Source organism: Chenopodium quinoa, unplaced genomic scaffold (assembly GCF_001683475.1).
Source record: "Chenopodium quinoa cultivar QQ74 unplaced genomic scaffold, ASM168347v1, whole genome shotgun sequence".
Taxonomy (NCBI): domain Eukaryota; kingdom Viridiplantae; phylum Streptophyta; class Magnoliopsida; order Caryophyllales; family Amaranthaceae; genus Chenopodium; species Chenopodium quinoa.
The window spans coordinates 2,785,538-2,802,885 of NW_018744498.1; positions in this window are offsets into that span (position 1 = coordinate 2,785,538).

A 17,348-nucleotide genomic window follows, 5' to 3' on the forward strand; every position below is an offset into this window, starting at 1 on the left:
GTTATCCCAGGTGTCATGGGAAGGATACGTGTCGTAATTGGTCCAGAGTGGACGGATCATTGCTTGACACGTGTCAGGCTCCTATTGGCCCATGTGACGGACACATGGCGGAACCTGATTGGTCCACTTGTCAGATGGTGATTGGTGGGGAAAAATCCCCTAATCATTTGCCCCTCACAGGTGGCACGTGACTGGTCACGTGTTACATGTGACAGGTATCGCCCTGTAACACGCGACGGCCTGCTACAGGTGTCACTCGGCGAGAGGCCGAGAGATTCTCCTGCTAAAATTTTGAATTCTGGAAGTGACCCTTTGTCTTCTCACTTCGCCTATATAAGGGAGTGTTGACTTCGGTCATTTTCACACTTGAAAAATTTGTGAGAGAACATTCGGACCCCTGAACTTGCTCTGACATTTTGGACCCTTTCTGCCTACCGCCTGCCCTGACAAGCCGACTGCAAAGGATTTTCAGAACTTCATCAATCGTCACTCGTTCAGGTAACCGTCGGTTCTCTTACTCTTAATTTCCTCTTTACTTTATTCTTTTTTGAAATGGCACCACGGAAGCACACGACACGACCTAGGTTAGTGATCAACCGGTCACCGGGGACGGCTGAATCTAGGACTAGGAGTGCCGCCTGCCCTTTTCTGGACCCATCTTTTCCCTTTATACAAAGTCCGACTATATCTGTGTCTATGCAGAGCATGATGGCCAGAACAAAAAAGACTGCCAGGATCTCAAACTCAGACGGCTCCTCCCACAGGGTGCCGATTAGTGAAACATCTGACCAGGCGCCAGATGTGGAAGTGAAACAAAGCGGCTTGAAAGCCGGCAGTTCTGAGGGAGGAGTCAAAGTGACCCCTTCCCATTTTACAGTTGACAATTCTACATTCTCTCCTGCTCCTTTTAAAGGAGAGGAGGCGGGCCCCTTCGGGAGAGGGGAGGAGTCGTCCTCTTCAGACTCGTCAGAGGACGATTCCGAGTCTAGCTCTTCTGGTCATGCTTCTCTGGACACAGAAGAGAAAAACAGTCGCCTGCAAGAGGCAAGGCTTTCTCACGCAGTTGAGAAGGGTGACGATTGGGCGGAGCCATCCGCCTCTCACCGAGAGCAAAATACCCCCTACTACTGCACGGTACCTCGGGGCCGGATCACAGCCATGCAAGAGAAAGTGGAGAGATTTATCGCAAACCACACAATGGGCCCCGACTTTTTAGTGTTCGTGCCGGATCCAGAAGACACAGTCGTCTGGCCGGCTGGTACCAGTTATGATGGCGCCTGCTTTGGCTGCTACGAGGCGGCCATCAAGGCTGGGCTGCGCTTCCCACTACATCCGGCTGTTCAGCGGATCTTGGATGAGTATGAGTTGGGGTTATGGCAGTTAGCCCGAACTCCTGGGTTAACGTACTCGGCTATGTGGCCGGGTGCGAACTGCACGGGGTGGAGCCGAACTTCGAGGCTTTTGCCCAGATGAACTACCTCAGCCGGACCCCTAAGGCAGGCGGTACTGGCTGGTATCAATGAACGAGCCACAGGGGCTACCTCATGACGAGAGGTAAAGCAAACAAATGGAAGGACTGGCGGAGCACCTTCCTTATCATTGAGAGTTCAGACACAAAGCTGAACAAGCGCTTCAACAGGTGGAACAGGAATCCGCCCCTTCTTGCAGGCGGCCGCAGCATGCCGCCTGTTCCCCCCAAGGCTAAGAAAGAGATCCTAGATAAAGGACTCTTCAAAGTAGAGTCGAAGGTGAACTCTACTTCAGGGGTACGAGAGCAAGTACCCCTGCACTGCGTCCCAAGCTTCAAATGGCTCTACGACGAGTACTTTTTGGCCACCTGTGGCCTCAGCAGTCGGTGCTCAAGAGGTAGCCGGCCTGTCGAATACTCTGTTGTTCCATGCATTTCTTGTTATGACTTTTATTAACTTTGCTATTTGTTTTTGCAGCGGACGCCATGAGCAAAATTACCGCCTCCAAGACTGCGGCGGCCATGTTGCGGGCCTCCATCATGCAACAGTCTTCAACCGACTCCCCCAACAAGGGGTCACCCTTGGTGGGCTTCGAACCTTTCACCCTCTTTGTGGAGTTGTGTTTATGCATATACTGACTCTTTTCTTCTTTTTTAGACGGGCGCTCCAAGAGCTTCTTCTTCCCAACAGCCGGACCCCAAGGCCCGGAGGACGACTGTTGCGAGCTCTCCTGGTTCTGCCAGGAAACATGTGGCGGCTGAGAAACAGCCGGCCACTTCTTCTAAAACTCCAGCTGGGCCACCTAGAAGTTTGAAATTATCCTTGTAAATTTTAGACTTGCTCCCTTCTTTACTAGGTCTAATCCGTTTGTTTATGCTTGATGCAGGCCCTCAGGAGCCTGACTTGGTCGAGGTGGCCAAGTCTATGATCAAGGTCGTTCCTCCAGCTGAAAGGGAGGCGGTCAGGGGTGTCGGCACTCTTGACCTAGACGGGATTGCAGGGGTACTTGCTGAGGTATACTTAGCATATTTTTGAGTATTTGAATTCCAGGACGCCTGTTTTCTTTTTTGTTTGGAAACTGACGCATGTTCCCCTTTTTACTTAGGCCCTGCTCCGAGTGAACGGCCTGGGCAAGCCGCTTGACCGGAAGAACAAAGAGGTAAAGGCTGGTGAGCGTAAAGGTACGCCTGGTGACCCAGGAGAAGAGTCTTACTCAGGAGCTCTCGGAAAAGGCCGAGCAAGAAAAGAAAGAGCTGGTCCGGGAGATGATGGAAGACTCTGCTCAAATCCAGCGCATGACTTGGGGCCGCCTCTTCCCCAATGCCGACTTTGCCTCATGGGAAAAAACGTACCGCCAGTGTTCTGATAGATATAATCAAGAGATCCTGGCGGCTGCTGAGGAAGAGGCGTTGGAGGAGGAGGAGCAGCCGGTAGTGGCGCTTGTGTCGCTTGGGGGTAATGCATCAAAGAAGGATGCAGCTGAAGCCGAGTCCAGCAAGAAGAGTGCTGACCAGGCGGCAGCTTCTAATATTGAAGATCTGCCCCCTTCTTAAGCTTTATGTCTTCTTTCCACGGCCTGCGTGTCGTTTGTTTGTATTTACCCGGCCAGGGGGTCGGGGCTCTGAATATTTTGCCGGTCTTTAATGACCGGCTTTCTTTTAATGAATATTTTTTTTTGTTTTGCTTCAAATTTGTTTAAGTATTGAATATTCTGATATCCAATTGTACACTATACCGACTGTTTTACATGGCCGATAGTTGCAAACAGGTACGGATAGTTAGTCACGCCGCCTATGCCCCTGGACGACTGGTTGTCTGTTTCCAGGCTAGACGATCAGTCGGCCATTTATCCAATCGGTATTCGAACCATTTTATAGACTGGATCGCCTTTAGGCAGGCGGTCATGTCATTTGTAAAATTTAACCAAGTAGGAAAGTTGTTTCTTACTTGTCATGCTTTTAGGCTAGAGACTTTAGGCCGTCTAGGCCGACTGTTTCCCGCCATATTTAATCTAGTGTGAACAGGTGTTGTATGAACACCTTTTTAGTTTCATACTAAATTTTTAAGGAGTGACCAAGTAAACATGATTGTTACCTAGTCGCCAAGTAACTGAGTAGTAGAGGTATCAAGCGGTGGGTATCGGTTGTTCCCCTTTATTCGCCAATGTTTGTTGGCTTTTAACTCATAGGTTGTTAACCTAGCAGGAGTAGTGGTTGAGAGCCCCTGTTTGCTAAAAACAGGCGGACGACTCATACCTTTTGGGCTCCATACTAAGTTTGAGAGAGTGACTATGAGTTAACTTTGGTGTTACTCAGTCGCCGTCACTCCTACTTGAGTAGTAAAGGTACCAGGCGGCGGAGGCCGGCTGAACCTTTTGATTTGCCAATGTTTGTTGGCTATTAACTCAAGAGATACCCCCTGCATTTATCCCAAGTAATACAGGCGGTCATCTGACTCAGATGCCAACTGCTACCACTGGTTTGGTTAGTGATAGAGTTATCCTTGTCTCAAAAACGGCTACGTGGTTGCCCTTGGGGACAGTCGTATAGGTGCCTTGTAATTAGTTTATAGAGCAATGTTCCACCCAAAAGGGAGCTGCTCTCTGCGACGAATTTCATCCGGATCAATTGGCTTAAAATGATGTTGGGACAGGTCGAATTAGTTTAAAGATTGGATCAGTTGGCTTGGCGCCTGGACGGATCATTCGGCTTGTGGAATTGGTTAGTTCTTGGTGAACGTAGGTGCTAAGTAAGAGAAGGGTAGCCGCCTGTTTAGGCACAGGGTCAGCCAGGCCCTGATCATTTTTAGCTAAGTATAAGGGGGGTGGCTGTGTGCTTTGGAACCAGTCGGCCCTCTTCTATGGAGAGTAGCCGACTATATATCCAGACGGCATGCCCCTATGGTAATAAGAGTAAAATATTCAATGGAGAGTAGCCGACTGTAAAGGTACAGGCGGCATGCCCCTCTGAAGATAGAGTAAAATACTCAATGGAGAGTAGCCGACTGTAAAGGTACAGACGGCATGCCCCTCTGAAGATAGAGTAAAATACTCAATGGAGAGTAGCCGATTGTAAATGTATAGGTGACCTGCCCCTCTTAAGTAAGAATAAAAATTAAACATGGAGAGTAGCTGACTATTTGTCAGTAGGCATGCCCCTCTTAAGTAAAAATGAAAACTGAATATGGAGAGTAGCCGACTGTTTGTTAGTAGGCGTGCCCCTCTTAGTACAAAATTGAATATTAAGTATGCAAACTTTTATTAAGTAGCCCTTGACTATTTATATCATTCAAAAGAAATACTTCTTAAGATTATCTGCATTCCAAGTTCGAGGCAACGGTTGGCCGTCTGGTTTTTCCAGACGGTAGGTACCGTCCCTGACCTCTTCACAGATTCGGTAGGGTCCTTCCCAGTTGGGAGTTAGTTTGCCAGACTCATTAGCCTTTCCAACTACTTCCATTTTTCTAAGTACAAAGTCCCCACTTTGAGTGGACGCCTGTGTACTTTTTTGTTGTATGATCTAGTCATTCTCAGATGGTAAATTTCATGGCGCAAGATAGCATTGCCCCTCCTTTCAGTAAGTGAGTCTAATTCCAGGCGCATGGCTTCCTAGTTTGCCTCTTCGTCATATAGCATTACTCGAAGAGTCGGCTCGTAGTGTTCTATTGGAAGAACAGCTTCTGCACCATAAGTTAGGAGGAATGGAGTTTCTCCAGTTGCCCCTTTTTCAGTCGTCCTAATGGCCCAGAGAACATGTGGTAATTCATCCGCCCATAGGCCGCCTGCTCGTTCAATCTTTTTTTTGAGACCGTCTGAGATGATTTTATTGAAAGCTTCTACCTGGCCGTTTGCTTGTGGACGGCCGACTGATGCAAAGTAGTGTACAATTCCTTGGTCACCCAACCAGCTTTTGAGAACAGGCGTCTCAAATTGGGGACCATTATCAAAAACCATAGACATGGGAACCCCGAACCGAGTGATGACATTTTTCCAAATGAATGAAATTACATCCTTCGTCTTGATTCCCTTTACAGCCTCCGCCTCTACCCATTTAGTGAAGTAGTCGACGGCAACAAGTATGTACCTCCTTCCGCCTGTAGCAGGCGTATATGGACCCAGAATATCCATGCCCCACTTAGCAAACGGTAGTGGGCTATGAATGGTAGTGAGGTCAGTAGCCGGACGGTGAATTAGCTTGCCAAACCTTTGGCACTTGTCACATTTTTTCACCATCTCCATTGCATCTGCTTCTAAAGTAGGCCAAAAGTAGCCCTGCCGCCTTGCCCGTTGAGCAAGCGTCCTACCGCCTATATGGGAAGCACAGTAACCAGAGTGAAGATCGTCTAGTATCTCTCGTCCCTTTTCTGGAGAAACACACTTTAAGAAGGGTTGAAGGTACCCCCTTTTGTGAAGTTCTCCCTTTATTATTTCAAAACTGGTTGCTCGTTTTTTCAGTGCTGCCGCCTGTTTATGATCATCCGGCAGGGTACCCTTTGTCAGATATGCCCTGATTGGATCCATCCAGGTTGAGCTTCTGTCTAAGATTCCAATAGGTTCTTCCTCAATGCTTCTCCTCTACATTACTTCCCAAAAAACAGTTCGAGGAGTATCACAGGAGGCGGATGATGCTAATTTTGAAAGTGCATCCGCCTGGTTGTTTTTTGATCTCGGCACTTGGGTCAGACGAAAATCTTCAAGGGATCCGACCGCCTGTCGTACCGCCTGTAAATACTTGATCATGGCCGGATGGGTTGCTTCGTATTTGCCATTGTACTGACTCACTATCAATTGTAAATCGGAACAGGCGTCTATTTTTCTTGCCCCTGCCGCCTTGCACATGCGGATTCCGGCTAGTAAAGCTTCATATTCTGCCTCATTGTTTGAGGCCTGAAAACTGAAGCGTAGAGCATACTCGTACCTGTCGCCCTCTGGCGACTGACATATGACGCCTGCTCCACAACCATTTGAAGTAGAGCTTCCATCCACCTATACCTTCCAGACTTGGTCTGGAACTTGAGAGTCAGGAGGACGAGTCATCTCAACAATAAAGTCAGCAAAGGCTTGCCCCTTCACTGCTTTTCTAGGCTCGAAGGTAACTTCGAGGCTCTGTATTTCTATGGCCCATTTGATCATTCGGCCTGACGACTCCATGATGGTCAGTGGCCGCTTGATAGGTTGGTCTGTATACACGACGACTGCATGTGCCAAAAAGTAGGGCTTCAATTTTTTAACAGCCATGAAGAGTGCAAGACCAAATTTCTCCACTAAGGGATACCTCAACTCGGCATTTTTCAGTACGTGACTGACAAAATAGACCGAGAGCTGACAGCCGTCTCTTTCAGCAAGGAGAACAGCGCTTAACGCATGATCAGAGACGGCCAGGTACATGTAGAGTACTTCTTTGGGCAAAGGGCTGACCAGCCTCGGCAAGGAATGCAAGTGAACTTTCAATTTCTGGAAGGTCGCCTCAGCATCCGGCCCCCATTCAAACCTTGCCTTTTTCTTAATTGCCCGGAAAAAGTATAGGCATTTGTCGCCTGATCGGCTTAGAAATCTTCCCAAGGCCGCCAGACAACCTGTTAACTTCTGAACCTCTCGGATGGTACGAGGCGACTGCATGTCGATGACCGCCTGCACCTTCTCAGGGTTCGCCTCTATTCCTCTCTGATTGATAAGGAATCCGAGAAATTTCCCAGACTCAACTCCAAAGACACATTTCTTGGGATTGAGCATGACATGGTGCCGCCTGAGTGTGGCAAAAGTTTCTCGGAGGTCCGACAGATGATCTTTCTGAAGTTTAGACTTGACAATCATATCATCAATATATGCCTCGACATTTCTCCCAATCTGATTAAAGAACACAGTGTTTATCATTCGCTGGAAAGTGGCCGGGGCATTCTTAAGACCAAACGGCATGACCGTGTAACAGTATAACCCCTGATCAGTGACGAAGGCCGTCTTCTCCTGATCTTTCTCCCATAAAGGAATTTGATGGAAACCAGAGTAGGCGTCCATAAAGCTCATCAAAGCATGACCGGGCTGTTGAGTCGACCAGGTTATCAATTTTAGGCAGAGGGTAACTGTCTTTGGGGCACGCCTTGTTTAAGTCTGTGTAGTCTACACACATTCGCCAGGTGCCATTCGGCTTTTTAACAAGCACCACATTTGCAACCCAGTCTGGGAAGTAACATTGCCGAATGAACCCTGCATCAAGTAATTTTTTAACTTCGGCGGCTGCCGCCTGACTTCTTTCTTCGCCATGGTTCCGCTTCTTCTGCCGTACCGGCTTCTTTTTCGGATCCACGGCCAGTTTATGTACCGCCAGATCAGGACTAATGCCTGGCATTTCATGGACTTCGAATGCAAAGATGTCCTTGTATTCTTTCAATAGTTTGTGAAAGTCGTCACCCAGGTCCCTTAGAGCAGTCGTCCCAACCTTGATTGTTCTGTTAGGACGCGAGTCATCTAAGATCAGGTCCGTATGCTCACCAGCTGGCTGAGGGCGGAATTCATCCGACCGCTCCTCTGCCAATGATTGCTATTTTCTGTCTTTTCTTGCGGCCCCTGTCTGGGATGCCTTTCTCTTCTTGCCGCCTGCTTCTTGAACAGGCGCACTCTCCTGGACATTGTCAAGGTCTAATTTTCCACCGCTCGACCCAGTGGCCATAACAGTGGGCTTGACATCCGAGAGATAGCACTCACGGGCCATTATCCCCTTAGGGACCCGACTGTTCCATTATCCCTCTCAAACTTGAGCAACATAAGAGATGGGATTATAACAGCCTTGGAATTATTCAGGGTTGGTCATCCCATAATCATGTTGTAGGCTGAGAGTTCTTCTACTACCAAGAACCGGACTACCATGTGTCGTCCTTCCCCTTTTTCGCCCAGGCGGATGGGTAAATCCACTCGTCCCACTGGGTGGACGACTCCTCCTCCAAACCCTACTAAAGGGTGGGATGTATGCAATCAGTCTGATATTTTAGTTTCGACAGACATTTGCTACTAATGAGATCTGAGGAGCTTCCGGTATCTATGAGGATTTGGCCAACTCTCTGGTTGGCCACTTTACATTCAATAATGATAGGGTCGTCATGCGGCCCTCTTACCCCTCCTAGATCTTCTTCAGTGATGACAATCTCAGGAAATGAATATTTGGAGGGCCGTTCTTGGTGAACGGAATTTACATCTAACCGTCTGATATTGTCTTTGTTGCCCCTAATAGTGGGGCCGCCTCCTGAGAAGCCCCCTGCAATGGTGTAGACGATTGCATCATCTGTATCGGAACTGTCGACCTGTTGATTCTTTTTGGCCGACTGCTTTTTCGAGGAAGTGTTCCCCGTAGATTTCTTGACATAAGTGTCAAGATCACCTTGCTCAGCCAGGTGGTCCAGATATCGCATGAGACTGATGCATTCATTGGTGTGATGACCAACATCTTCATGATAATCACAAAATTTTTCTTGGTTCCGGTTGTTTGCAGAACCCTTCATGGGGACCGGCTTCTCAATTGAGATCCGTCCCTTGATTTCCTTTAGGATAAATTGGCTATCCTTGTTAAACGCATACTTTGGGGAGTATGGTTTGAATTCTTTTTTCTTTTTCTGGGCCGGCTGTTTAGAGGAATCAGCCGCCCCAGACCTCTTTTCTCTTCTCGTCTTTGTTTGACGACTGTTTCTGTCGTCCTTCTCTTTTGTCGGACCTTCTCCCGTCTGACTGCTTTACCGTGCTACAAAGATCAGTCGCCTGTATATAAGCTTCCGCTTCAATCAAGGCTTCTTGAAGAGTCGCCACCCTCTTTCGGACCAAATCAAATTTGAAGGTCGACCCGTCTTTGAGACCTCTGAAAAAGTCAGTATAGGCTACTTCATCCGGTAACCCTTGAATCTGTATTCTCATCAGGTTAAACCGCCTGATGTAAGATCGAAGCCCCTCCTTCTCGCCCTGCTGAATTGTTCCTAAATCAAGGGTCGTCTTCTTCGCAGGGATGTTCGTGGCGAAGTTGGAGGTGAATAAGTAAGCAAGCGTCTTGAAGTTATTTACACAACCAGTCGGCAGGTTGCCGAACCATTGTTGTGCGATTCCTTTGAGAGTCGCTGGGAAACACTTGCACCAAGTGGGATCATCCAACCCTTGAAGGTACATCAGGTTGGTGAATGCCATCAGATGGTCTTCTGGGTTAGTAGTGCCGTCATAGGCGCCTACTAATACATTTTTCACTTTGACCGGCTGAGCGGCTTCAGTAATTTCCTTGGAGAAGGCCGACGGCTGTTCACCAAGTCTAAGCAACCGTAGCTGCCAGTCCATAGGTTGGACATTTTTTCCTACATGTCCACCAAACGGAGGTGGCTGTAAAAAATACTGTTGTTGCGGTACAAACGGTAATTTTGGTACCGCCTGATCGCTATGAAAACCAGACTGACGGGAGGTGCCGCCTGACAGACTCTCATGATACGACTGAGTATGCCTCATCGAGGTATTTCGCAGACTGTCTTGGAAGTTTGAAGTAGAGGCCGACTCTGACAATCGGTCACTCTTCTTCTGCTCTAGTAGTAGCCGAGCGTCTATGTATGTTTTCCTCGACCCGTCCGCCTGAATATGACGAACAGGTTTCCTATTTCCTGGAGTAGGAAAACGGTATTTTGTGAAATCAAGGGCAGGTGGCTCCCACTTCCTAGATTTAGGACGAGGGGTCGCCTCTCGCCCTTGAACTGGCTTCCTCTTCCGTGAAGTGGAGGGTTTCTTAGCCGACTGCTCCTTGTCCAGAGCAGGCGACTTCTTGTTAATCAACTCTTGAATTTCTCCCTTGAAGTCCCTAATGAAGGTCATGAGTTCGTTCCTTGTGATGGGAGCAGACCCATCAGTCGGCTGCTGCCGAACAGGCGGTGCGCCTGCTGGCTCGCTTCCAGTTTGAAGATTTTCTCGTTCCCTCCTTTCGGTATGACGGGTACGTCGGGCCCTTAGGGTCCCGTCTGAAGCTGTGTGAGCTTCAACTTCAAATTCATTCTCAGTATCGTGGTCCGACTGAACTAGAGGGTCGTCCAGGGGACGTCTCTCTTCAGGAGCCGGTACAAACGTGGATGCCATCTCATAAGTACTCTCCCCACAGACGGCGCCAAGATGTTTCGGGGTTTTCTGATGTCCTGCGGGAGAGTTACAATTCCGAGACTGGAACCGGACGCCTGTACCTGCAAAACAAACGGATGCTCCGGATGATTGGAGATCCGCCTCCGACGGTCAAGTTAGTACTTGATTAAGGAGTAATTAATGCGGAAATTAAAGTGATTGGGTCTCTCTAGGTGAGAGATTTTAATGTGTGTAATCTGCGTAATCTCCCTTAATGAGGATTAAGGGAGGTATTTATAACCTCGGGAAACGTGCCAATCTAGGTTTAGGTTAACCTTGGGCTGATTGGGCTTCCCACGGAAGTTGGGCCTAGGTGACCGGTTATCCTAGGTGTCATGGGAAGGACACGTGTCGTGTCGTAATTGGTCCAGAGTGGACGGATCATTGCTTGACACGTGGCAGGCTCCTATTGGCCCATGTGACGGACACATGGCGGAACCTGATTGGTCCACTTGTCAGATGGTGATTGGTGGGGAAAAATCCCCTAATCAGCTAGAAATTGATATTATAATATATCATTGAAAAGAAAATTTCAAGGGCTAGCCAACCATATAAAATTTGGATAAAAACTATGAGGCACGAAAATAATATCTGTCTATCTTTTAACGTCTTTCAATTCGAATAGAATTAGGACTTTCAAAAGAAGAAAAGTTTTATTCAATTTCAAACTCTTTAATCTTATCTTTTCAAAAAGGATAATTAAGATCTTTTAGAAACCTACAGAAGCTTCTAATTAATCCTAATTGGTTTAGGAATGGGATTAAATAATTTGGACCCTCCACATGATCATTGGGTCGTAGGTAAGGTGGGCTTAGGTTCGGTTTGGGCTCGGCTTAATATTTTGGCCATAACTTATTCGTTATAACTCGGATTAGGGCTTATAATATATGGTTGGAAATATATTTTCAAGCCCCATCCAATTATTAAATGATTGGACCCAGATTATGAACTAAAATAAACTGGATTAAACGTTTTTATAAAAAGGATACGAAATGAATGATTTTAAAGGACACGAAATGAATTATTTTGGGTTTAAAGGCACGAAAAGAGGAAAATAAGTTATGGTTTGGGGAAATGGGCTAGAATTTGGGTTGGTTTATGAAATGGAAATATGGATTTAAGCACTCCAAGATTAAATACTCAACTCGACCAATAATGGTGGTGAAAGGTTGTTCATCATCGGGTTTGGTTTTGGGGAGACATTTTTAGGTGTCTACAACCGCCATTATTGGTCGGGTTGAGTATGTAATATTTGGAGTGCTTAAATCCATATTTTCATTTCATAAGACAACCTAATTTCTAGCCCATTTCCCCAAACTATAACTTATTTTCCTCTTTTCGTGCCTTTAAACCTAAAATAATTCATTTCATATCCTTTAAAATCATTCATTTCGTGTCATTTTTATAAAAACATTTATTTTAGTTTATTTTGGTCCATAATCTGGGTCCAATGATTGAATAGTTGTATGGGTGTTGAAAAGAGCTTTCCAACGATATATTATAAGCCCAAATTCGAGTTATAACGAATAAGTTATGACAAAAATATTAAACTTAGCCGGAAATTGAACCTAAGCCCACCTTACCTACGATCCAATGATCATGTGGAGGGTTCAAATTATGTAATACCATTCCTAAACCAATTAGGATTAATTGGAAGCTTCTATAAGTTTCTAAAATATCTTAATTATCCTTTTAGAAAAGATAAGATTAAAGAGTTTGAAATTGAATAAAACTTTTCTTTTTGAAATTCCTAATTTTATACGAATTTTACACAAAACCTAATCATGATACTAGGATAATATGATGGGAATTAGGTGTATCAAAAAGAAAAGTTTTATTCAATTTCAAACTCTTTAATCTTATGTTTTCAGAAGGGATAATTAAGATCTTTTAGAAACTTATAGAAGCTTCCAATTAATCCTAATTGGTTTAGAAATGGGATTAAATCATTTGGACCCTCCACATGATCATTGGATCATAGGTAAGGTGCGCTTAGGTTCGGTTTGAGCTCAGTTTATTATTTTGGTCATAACTTATTCGGATTTGGGTTTGTAATATATCGTTGGAAAGCTATTTTCAAACCCATCAAACTATTTAGTCATTGGACCCATATTATGGACCAAAATAAACGAGTTATATACAATTGAGAGTACTATTGTTTGGGGAAAGTTGCAGGGAAAGTACTCAAGTTTCAAATGTTGTAGACAAAGTACTAATCTCAAATTTTACCTTCTAAAATCGGTTAACCCAACAAAAAAAAAGGGAAATTAAATTTCTGACTAAAAGTCAGAGGGTACTAATGTTTGCAATTGTTCAAGAATTATATCAGTTAAAATATAGTAGTCGTTACAACTCCAAAAAAACTGACTTCCATATATATGCATCTCCATAGCCAACTTCTCCACCTTGCATCTGCTTAAAAAAAAAAAATAGAGGAAACAATTACAAAATATACGGGAAATTCAGTTTTAATTTTTTTAAAATTAGTGTTAAAAAATGTCAAGGTTGAGCAACTATGGGAGCAGATGTCATTGTGGACTGTTGGTGTCTAAGAGTAGGGCTTGGACCAAAGATAACCCTAGTAGAAGGTTTCTTGCTTGCCCTGACTATGATGCAGAAATTGATAGGAGGGGTTGCAAATTTTTTAAGTGGTTGGACATGGAAGACCCCAATGAATGGCAGACTGAGGTGATATTGGGACTTATGCAAGAGAAGCAATAAATCAAGAATGAAGTTATGTCAATGAAGAAGGAATTGAAGCAAGAAAACAAGTATGCTAAGAAGATTGAGAGTGATTATGTTATGCTTAAAATTAAAAGGGCTGCTAGGATGAATGTAGGCATTAATTGTGACTTGTGGAAGGTTGTTATTGTGCTGCTAGTTTTAGGAATTTGGTATGCAGTGAAGAATTGATCAAATGTAGCTTGAATAAAGTTTGTATTTGTACCTCTTGCAGCTACTTATTGATGTTTCTCTTCTTCTTTTCTAAATCCTGTAAAATAAATATTGCAATTAGTGTATGAATGCAAGTGAAAATTATGGATTCAATATAAGAAATTAATTTGGTTATGTACCTGCAATGCTTGACTTGAAATGATGTTGCTGTTTTGGCTTTGTTGCTGGCTTGACATAGGGTAGTGATCTTGAGAGAAGAAGTACACAGTTTGCTCCCCTTCTATGTCTGTGTAAAATGCCCTGTGTGATTGTTGTTGAGTAGGTATGGGGTTGGGTGGAACCTACAAATTGGAAAAAAAAAAACCAAGTTAGCTATAAGTAGTTTTAATAGAATTAATGAAATGATAGAGTTACAGTATCATACAAATGCAACTCTCTGATAGCCACTTGTATATGTGTACGCTCCATAGCCCCTCATGTGCATGGGCATAGAACTGGTAGGTGCATTTGCATTAGATTCAGGCTCTTCTATTGTGGGTGTGTGATGGGGTGCTTCTCTTTGTTTTGGAACATTCTTACATCCCCTTTTGTTATGTCCCTGTAGTCCACACAAACTGCAAGTCTGAGGGTTCCCTGTCTTCCTCAACTTCCTAGTAGTTGTTGTCTCTCCTGCCTGGTATCTTCTCTTTCTCTTAGGTCTGTCTTGAATCTTTTTCAATTTTGGGGGGATGACAGAGGCATCAGATTGTGGCCATTCTTGGGGACCATTCAAAGGCTCTAGCAAGAAAGCATATGCTTTCATGTACTTGTCTTTGGTGAAGAACTCATTTACATAGTCCTCAAGCTGGTCTGATTTGTTCCAAATAGCAACAACAACATGCTTGTAGGGAATCCCACTCAGCTGCCAAGCATTGCAACTGCAAGTTCTGTTTTGCATGTCTACCACAAATTTGTCCTTTGTTGCACTCTTCCTAACCCCATAACAGAATCCCCCATCCCAAAAAGAATTCCACCCCCTTGCCCAAATTTGCACTTTCTCCAGTCTCTGTTGTATTCTAGGGCATAGGAGTAAATTTTTCCTACCAATTTCATCTCTTTTTTTTGTGGAGTCTTTCCATCAACCCCTCCCTAATATCTTCAAGCATTGTAATAATGGGCTTATGCCCTGAACTTAGGATGTATGCATTGAACACCTCACTCATGTTGTTATCTACACTATCACAACATGACATTGGAGTGTAGAAAGCCCTACACCACTTCTTGTAGTTCCTTTTCATCAAATCTTCAGCTGCATCAGCTGAAATGACCCTCATGATATCAATGTTACTAAGGAACTCATTTTCAGTATTACTTTTAGTAATTGTCCAAAATTGCTTTCTAAATTCAAGCCCCCCACCAAAAACCCCTCTAAAATTGCAATACACATGTCTTGCACAAACCCTTGTCTCAGCCTCCGGGAAGATGCCTGAAACTGCTGCTAACAATCCCTTTTGCTGATCAGACATGAATGTGTACCCAGCTCCTATTGCTGTCTCTAAATCATCAGCAAGGAGAGAAAGGAACCATGCCCAACTGTTAGTGCTTTCAACTTCAACAACAGCCCAGGCCAAAGGAAACATTTGGTTGTTTCCATCTCTTCCAACTATTGGCCCCCAAAAGGTCCTTTAAGGAAGCATCCATCAAGGGAGATAAAGGGTCTACAACCAGCTTTGAACCCTTTTTTCAGTGCTTCAAAGCACAAATACATTCTCTCAAAAACATTAGCAGTCATTTGCAACTTCACAGTGTTGCCCCTGTTACTCCTTAAATTCTCTGCAGCGTACCTAGGAATCAAAGAGTATTGTTCTGCATACTCCCATACAATCAAAGATTGACCCTTTTTTCTAGCCCTGTATGCCTTGAACCTGCTAACCCTTATTCCCTTTTCTAGCCAAATAGTTTCCCTAATGTCTTGCAAAATTCATGTAAGGGTTAACTCTACACCAATTTCCATAATTCTTAGCAATCTAAGTGGAGGTCATCAATGTCACTTTTGCTTGCCTACCACAACTATGCTCTCTAATGTGGGATTTCACAACAAAATTTATTTTCCCCTTCTCCCAAGAAGCCCATATTTTCCAAGGGCAACCCTTATCTTCATGCCTACACTTTGGTCCCACTCTATTAAGGTCATTCCTGTAGAACTTAATGTTCCTGCCACTCCCTACACAATAGTCAGTCAAAGCTTTCCTAAACATGACTACATTATCAAAGTGTTGGCCTAAAAAAAAATAGACTTCCTGCTCTCACTGTCAATAATCCTTTTTTTTTTTACCTTTCACAGGTGCTACAAGGAACCCTAGATCATCTTCCTCATCATCTTCACTAGGGCTATCTTCATCACTGCCACCTTCCCATACTTCATCATACATGTTCACTGATTTCCCCTTTGACTCTGCTACCCTTTTCAGCATACCTAGCTCCTCCTCAAAATCCAATTCATCCTTCTTTTCTTGTGTCAGTTTGTCCCTAGCACTAACAAACTCCACATCATCTTCATTTGTCCCCTCACTATCATAGAAAAATTGCACATCATCCCCACTTACCCTAGGCTTAAAAGATCCACTAGCAAAAACATTCAACAAGGACATGAAAGACCCTACACCAGACCCTTGATTACTACCTTCACCACCATTGCCAACATTAAAGTGTGTTGGCATGACCAACTCATGTTCACAGTACAAATGAACCACTCTGCACTCTAGTAACAAAGACAGGAATGGATCAAACTGCCTCCTGTCAAAAGATAAAAACCTCACCCCCATCTTGCATAGTTTTCCTAGGATCTAAGAAGTGAAGCTTCACAATGTCAGTGTATCCCAAGGAGTCTATCAATTGCTTGACATATGAGCTATCTACAGTCTCAAGGATATCATCACAAACAGTGACCCTACCCCCCCTATAATACATGTCCTCTCCTTGAACCCACATTCCACCATGATGTATAACTAAACAGGGTCTTAATGCATCCATATTGTCTGCCAACAATAAGCATCTCACAATAAGCATATTATAAAAAAAACAAGGCCATTTCACTGTCACAATCAGCATGTCATTTGATTCATGATAAATTAATTGCATTAAAAGAACAAGAAAGTATCAAAGATATGCAAAAGAAGTGGCTTCATTAATATTTATAAATATGATCCATTACAAAATGGCTATACAAGCCAAGCCATCCTTTTAAACCTAATCATTGTCATGGTAGTGAAAAATCCCAAAAGATTGTAAATGATTTGTCACCTAAACAAAAACCTACTATACCATGGCAATGAAATCCTAAAATTGACATTTTAAAACATTAAAAAAACACAACAACAAGCTTAATTCTAGCAGCTCCTAAACCCAAAAACAATCTAGCTGCACAAACCCCCACCCAACCCAACAACAACACCCTACTCCTCCTTGAACAGCAGAGGGAAGCCATCAAAGTACACAGTCATGTCTTTGTTGATCCAGGCATGGAAGTCACGACCATCATTGTAGATTAGGTCGTAGAGGATCCACTCATTGACAGAGGCCCTTGGACCAAAGAAGGGTTGGAGTCGGGCTAGGTGGCGAGTCTTCCACCAAAGACGCCATTTCCTGCAGACCTGCTTAACAGTATCCCTACTACCCCAGTCCAGCTTTGGGAAGACATGGATCACGAGCAGATCGGGGTCGCTGAAAATAGGGTGAGCGTCGGAAAGAGCATCCATACCTAGGTAAATTAAGGGAGTTAGACAAGGTATTTTCCATTGTAAAACCTACTCTGTTTCACTACGCCCAAACCCTAGAAATTCTAAAGCAATTCTACCCAAATCCAACACAATTTTGCTAAT